This window comes from Elaeis guineensis, unplaced genomic scaffold (genome assembly GCF_000442705.2).
Source record: "Elaeis guineensis isolate ETL-2024a unplaced genomic scaffold, EG11 Super_Scaffold_1000033, whole genome shotgun sequence".
Taxonomy (NCBI): Eukaryota; Viridiplantae; Streptophyta; class Magnoliopsida; order Arecales; family Arecaceae; genus Elaeis; species Elaeis guineensis.
In genome coordinates, this window is record NW_027332424.1 from 8,867,258 (window position 1) to 8,874,708 (window position 7,451).

General features: G+C 36.7%; 1 non-coding gene across 1 annotated transcript; it reads right to left on the reverse strand.

Annotated features, from left to right (window-relative positions):
• Positions 1–1,561: 1,561 nt before the first annotated feature.
• On the reverse strand, positions 1,562–1,668 carry LOC140854532 (small nucleolar RNA R71). Its single transcript, XR_012137738.1, has one exon. It is a non-coding gene; the product is annotated as a small nucleolar RNA R71 (small nucleolar RNA).
• Between the last annotated feature and the right edge of the window lie 5,783 nt (positions 1,669–7,451).

Here is a 7,451-nt window from a genome sequence, read left to right on the forward strand (position 1 = left end):
ATTCTAGGTAGAATTTCCTAATCTAGATCTAGTGGATTCAAAAACCCTAGATCCTTAGTCTTATTGTCTTTAGCAAACAACTTTCGACTTTCGATTTTTGTTAAAGCTCGCTTGAGCATAGATTTGAAAATCATTTTTAAAACCAAGTCTCTGTGGGATCGACCCGTACTCGCTGGTCGTGCTACTCTGCACACCGTGCGCTTGCGGTTTTATTTACAAATTTTAAGATTTGAACATCAAGTTTTTGGCGCCGTTGCCGGGGATTTGGCCTTTTAAATTATTTTCAAATATTTGTTCTTCGTGCGTTATAACTCTCTTTCTTTTTTCTTTAGGTTTCTATATTTAGTTGGTGATTGCTGGAAAACTCAGGTACGCTTCTAATTTCTCTTTTATTATTTTTAGTTAATTACTTTTGCTTTTAGACCTAATCATTTGAATTTACTTAATCACAAAAAAAAAATATAAAACAAAACAAAAGACATTTCATAATCGTGAAGTAAAATATCAAAATAAAAAAAAAAATTCTAAATTAAAATCTTTTACATTCTTGGTCATCTTGTTTATTTGTATTTGCATTTTCATAATTAATCTAAGGGCATCAACCCATTAACAAGATAAGGTGGGGATTTCATTACCCTTCCTTAGCTCAAAAACCATCTCCATCATATTGCATTACCTAGACTTTTAATCTTAAAATCGATTAGACGTCAACCTTAAGGAATTCGAGCTCAATAGGACAAGGAACCCTAAGAGTTCTACCAAGTTTGAGTTGTTTGATTAGTTGGTGTCTAGGCAAGTCCCTGAGGGTGGTTTGTTAAATTGGTTCAGTTGCTGGCCTGGCCAACTCGTTTGGTGTCTAGAAAGGCAACGATGAGTGAACCTCCCACCTCTTATACTTACCTGGCTAACTAGTTGATCAATCTCCACTTGGAAGGTTTGAAGGGTCATCTTGGAACAGTTAGGAGCTGTCTAGATTTAGGTTAACCCTAGGATAGATTGAGTTTAATTTATTGATTCACTTTTTTGAAAAAAAAAAAAAAATTTAAATTTAAATTAATTTGGTTACTTTTCTTTAGATTTAGGACTCCTTAGGATCTTCTCTTTAGAACTTTTTCTCTTTTCTTTCTTTTCCTTATACATAAAAATTTTATTAAAAAAAAAAAAATTATATAAACATCGAGAACCGTACACCTAGTGTGTGGAGAAGAGTGTCGGGTCGTCTAGTTAGAATTGAGTCAATTCCTGTTGTTCCAATGGCTGAACCAATCCAACCCATGACCCTTAAGGATTTGTGTTATCCAGTTGGCTCCATCCAACCATCTTGTATCAGGTTGCCACAACCCACAGCTAACAATTTTGAAATCAAACCTCAAATCATAAATATGCTTCCAAAATTCACAGGATTAGAGGATGCTTATATATTTATTAGAGAATTTGAGGAGGTATGTGCAACCATGAAACTGCAATTAACAGAGGATGAGGTCAAACTTAGATTAATCAACTTTGTGAGGGCTTTGTGAGAACATTTTTAAAAAAGTATTTTCCCCATCATAAAACAGCTAGGATTAGGAATGAAATAAATCAATTTTACCAACTAGCTGGTGAATCATTTTGGAAGTACTTTGATCGTTTCAAGAATCTTTTGACCCAATGCCCACACCATGGAATAGAAACTTGGAGACTATGCCAGATCATCTATGAGGGGTTAGATTCAAACTCAAGAACCATGCTAGAGTCCATGTGCCAAGGCCAATTTATGGACAAAGAAACTACTGAAGCTTGGCAATTCTTAGAAGACCTAGCCGAGAAAAATTTACAGTGGGAAACAACTAGGGAACCTGATAAAGCTACACCTTCAAGAGGAGGAATGCATCAAATTCAACCAACCCTAGCATCAGAGGCTAAGATTGCAACCTTAACACGTAGATTGGAAGCCTTAGAATTACAGAGACCAACCAATGTAAATCAAATATCTGCACCCATGTGTAAAGGGTGCAATGCACCAGACCATGTCTTTGAAGAATGTTCCTACTCGAATGAGTGTGCACAGGTGAATGCCACCTATCAAGGACCATTGAACAATCCTTATGCACCCACATATAACCCAGGTTGGAGGAATCACCCGAATTTCTCATGGTCCCAGAATCCTAATGTAGGTAATCCAAATTTCAATCAGCAAAATCTAAGGTCCAACCCAGTAATGAACAACCCGCCAGGCTTCCATGATAATGACAAGAAAATTACCTCTTTAGAGAAAAGCCTAGAAGCCATGATGAAAACACATACCAGCTTTATGCAAACTATGGGTCAACTCATAAATAATAACACCCAAGCTATAGCCCGTCTGGAAATGCAAGTAAGTCAGCTGGCTTCGACCATTAGTGAACGAGAACATGGTAGGTTATCTAGCCAACATGAGCCAAATCCTAGGAACCAAAATGTCCACGACCCCAACAAGGAAACCAAGTTAATGGTATAAATGCCATTCATACCTTAAGATCAGGAAAACAAATAGACAATAAGGTAGTTGCACTTGATGATATAGATGACTCATCTGTCGAGTCACCTTCTAAAACTACTACCTTTCAACCTCAAGCACCAGAAACTGAAAATTCACCTAGTCCAGTACTTAAAAGTCCTAGAGCTCCTTTTCCAAACAGACTGAAATCCAATAAATCTGAACATTTAGACAAAATTTTAGAGGTATTTAAACAAGTCCAAGTTAATATTCCTCTTTTAGATATAATCCATCAGGTTCCAACTTATGTCAAATTTTTAAAAGATCTTTGCACTAGAAAAAGGACCACTAATGTACCAAAGAAAGCATTTTTGGCTGCAAGTGTCAGTTCATACCTATCTAGCCATGTGCCAATTAAATATAAGGACCCTGGAGCTCCAACAATTTCTTGTGTTATTGGAGAAACCAATATAAAAAAGGCCTTGCTAGATCTAGGAGCTAGTGTGAATATCCTTCCATATTCGGTGTATGAACAACTAGGATTAGAAAAACTTCAACCTACTGGGATCACATTACAGTTAGCCGATAGATCTCTCAGGATCCCTAAGGGAATGGTCGAGGATGTTCTGATAAAGGTTGAAAATTTTATTTTCCCTATAGATTTTATTGTTTTAGAGACTGAGCCAGTTGCGAATCCTAAAGGACATATACCTGTCATTTTAGGAAGACCATTCTTAGCTACGGCCAATGCTGAAATCAATTGTCGAAATGGTCTGATGAAGTTATCCTTTGGGAATATGACCATTGAGCTTAATGTTTTTAACTTAGAACAGGAATCCTCTTCTCATGCTGATGTCAATGTAGTCCAAGATGGTATTTATGAATCCATTGACATTAGTGATGATGAAGTCGACCTAGAGTCTAACCCCTGGTTAATCCATGAGTCTGAGGATGTCAATGAAATACTTAAAGAAAATCAGATTAATCAGGAATCGATACTTCCTACTGAACCAATCATTGAGATGGTAAAACCATCACCTAAACCATCGATAGAGGAAGCACCCATTTTAGAACTGAAACCCCTCCCAGAACATCTCAAGTATGCATATCTAGGACCCAAAGAAACTTTGCCTGTAATTATTGCATCAGACCTAGATCCCAAGCAAGAGGAGGAGTTAGTGTCAGTTCTAAAAGCAAATCAGGAAGCAATAGGTTGGACCATAGCAGATATCAAAGGAATAAGCCCTTCTATAGTTCAACATAGAATATACTTAGAGGAAGAAGCTAAACCAACAAGAGAAGCCCAAAGAAGGCTTAATCCAGTTATGAAGGATGTAGTTAAAAAGGAGATTCTGAAACTCCTAGATAGTGGAATAATTGATCCTATTTCTGATAGCTCTTGGGTAAGCCCAGTTCAAGTAGTACCCAAGAAATCTGGGGTAACAGTGGTCCAAAATGATGCAAACGAACTTATCCCAACTAGGACCCAAACGGGATGGAGGGTCTGTATAGACTATAGAAAGTTGAATGCTGCGACAAGGAAAGATCACTTTCCTTTGCCATTTATTGATCAAATGTTGGAAAGACTAGCCGGACAAGAGTTTTACTGTTTTCTTGATGGATACTCCGGTTACAACCAGATCCCCATAGCCGCTGAAGATCAAGAAAAGACTACATTCACCTGTCCATTTGGTACTTTTGCCTATAGACGAATGCCCTTTGGACTATGTAATGCACCGGCAACCTTTCAGAGATGCATGATCAGCATATTTTCAGATATGATAGAACGATTTCTAAAAATTTTTATGGATGACTTTTCTGTTTTTGGTCTAACCTTCTCCGAGTGTCTGAATCACCTGCAATTAGTTCTAGAACGATGTAAGGAGAAGCACCTAGTTCTCAACTGGGAAAAATGTCAGTTTATGGTCAAACAGGGAATAGTTCTTGGCCATGTCATTTCTAAAAAGGGGATTGAAGTGGACAAGGCCAAAATAGATCTAATTGCAAGTCTTCCACCACCTAAATCTGTGAAAGAAATACGTTCATTTTTAGGTCATGCTGGATTCTATAGAAGGTTTATTGCCAACTTTAGCAAAGTAGCACGTCCACTGACTAATCTTTTGGCAAAGGATACTAAATTTGAATTTACTCATGAGTGCTTGGAATCCTTTGAATTTCTAAAAAATGCACTTGTATCAGCTCCAATCATTCATCCTCCTGTCTGGTCTGAACCATTTGAATTAATGTGTGATGCGTCCGATCATGTTGTGGGCGCAATCTTAGGTCAACGAATAAATAAGCTGCCTAGAGTGATATATTATGCAAGTAAAACCTTAAATGATGCGCAGCTTAACTACACCACAACTGAGAAGGAGTTCCTTGCCGTTGTCTTTGCTTTAGAGAAATTTAGATCTTATTTGGTTGGGACCCACACCATTGTTTACACCGATCACTCAGCCATTAGACATCTCCTAGCAAAGAAGGATGCCAAGGCATGTTTAATCAGATGGATTTTGCTCCTTCAAGAATTTGACCTAGAAATTAGGGACAAGAAAGGCACTGAGAACGTTGTAGCAGATCATTTGTCCCGAATTTCAGTTGCACCATCTAGTGAACCACCCATCAATGAATCTTTCCCAGATGAGCAACTCATGTCTTTGTCTACTGAACCTTGGTTTGCTGATATTGTAAATTATTTAGCCATAGGCAAGATACCTTCTCATTGGACTAAGCAGGATAAATATAAATTCTTTGCCCAAGTGAAGTATTTCATTTGGGATGATCCTTATCTTTTTAAACAATGTCCTGATCAAATTATTAGAAGGTGTATCCCAGATAACGAAGTCATGAATATTTTATCTTTTTGTCATGATCAAGCATGTGGGGGTCACTTCGCGTCTAAGAAAACTGCTGCTAAGGTTCTCCAATGTGGTTTTTATTGGCCCAATTTGTTTAAGGATGCTCACGAATATTGTAAAAATTGTGCTCAATGTCAGAAAATGGGCCGAATCACCAAGCGACACATGATGCCACTCAACCCAATCTTGGTAGTTGAAGTTTTTGATGTTTGGGGGATCGATTTCATGGGACCATTTCCAAATTCCTTTGGAAATGAATATATTCTAGTAGCAGTTGATTATGTTTCAAAATGGGTAGAAGCAATTGCATGTAGAACACCCGATAGCAAAATGGTCATTAAGTTTCTTAAAGAAAATATTCTCTCCCGTTTCGGTATTCCTAGGGCAATCATTAGTGATCGGGGAACCCATTTTTGTAACCGACCTTTTGCAACATTGATGAAAAAGTATAATGTCACCCACAAATTGGCCACACCATATCATCCTCAAACTAGTGGGCAAGTTGAAGTGTCAAACCGACAAATCAAACAGATCCTGGAAAAAACTGTTAATGCCAATAGAAAGGATTGGTCTTTAAAATTAATTGATGCACTTTGGGCATACCGAACCGCTTTCAAGACCAATCTAGGAATGTCTCCTTATAGGATTGTGTTTGGTAAACCATGTCACTTGCCTATTGAGATAGAACACAAAGCCATGTGGGCCATCAAACAACTAAATACAAATTTGAACGATGCTGGAAACCATAGGAAGCTTCAATTGAATGAATTAGAAGAACTTAGAAATGAAGCCTATGAAAATGCAAGGATATACAAGGAACGAACCAAAGCATTTCATGATCAATCAATTATAAGAAAAACTTTCAATATCGGACAAAAGGTGCTCTTATATAACTCTAGATTACATCTGTTTCCAGGAAAGCTTAGGTCTAGATGGACAGGACCATTTTTAGTAAAGGAAGTTTTTTCACACGGAGCTGTTGAGATTGAAAACCCAAGTAATGGTGTTATCTTTAAAGTTAATGGTCAACGATTAAAACCATTCTTGGAATTACCTGTCAAGACTGTTGAAGATGCCATGGTTCTTTATGAACCAACTTATTCTGATTAAGTTGCTTCGAGGTTTGGTCTGGCTGAAGACATAAAACTTAGCGCTTCTGGGAGGCAACCCAGCTTATTTAATTTCTAATGCTTTCTTTGTTTTCAGTTTGCTTAGGACAAATAAATTAGATAAACTTCATTGGGGACAATGTCGGTCAAGTTGAGGGGAGAGCTTGAACAAAATCAGGTGTTATCATTTCCTTTTCCTTCCACTATGAGTTATTTCTTGCATTTAATATATTATGTAAAAAAAATAATAATAATAAAAATATATATATATATATATATGAAATAAATTAATCTATAAAAGAAATAAGAGTAAGTTAGAAAGTATTTGCTAATGTAGTGAGTCACGGAGAAGATTAGCTGGTTAGACTCTTGGTGGCTTAGGTCATTTAAAGACTATTAGCACTTCCAATTGCACATGCACACTAACAAGGTAAAGTAGGTGTTAATTGTAAGGCCAATTAAGGATTTGAGTATTATTTAAATTAGATAATTTTCTCTACACCCCAATTGAAGAAATTTGAATTTAAGGAAAGAGCTACCTGCCTGAAATAAAATGCAAAACACAGAGTAAATGTGGATTGCCCTAAGCCTAGTAACTGGGTCTCTTCACCTAAGTCAAGTGTTGAGATTCGCGTCAAACGGTGGTGGGAAGGCCAGGATGCTCAGCAAAAAAAAAAAAAAAAAAAAAAAAAAAAAAAAAAAAAAAAAAAAAAAAACAGTGTGAAAGCTACCTTAGTTCTTTGTTTAATCTGGGGTGTATAGAAAATTAATCGAACTAAGTTATGAAAAATGATACAATTGGTCTGTACAAGTTAATACTGAAATACTAAGTTAGTTATCACTCACACAAGTGCTATAAAACTTTAAGTGTACTCTAAGAAAGCTTCTAAGTAGACTGACTACCGATTCTAATTCGAAGCTCATTACTTAGTAATACTAGAAAACTTCTTGAATTTCGATCTTAAATTAATTTGCAAAGGAAGGATCTTTTTGAATTATGATCTTATTTTGGTACATTGCTAAGGG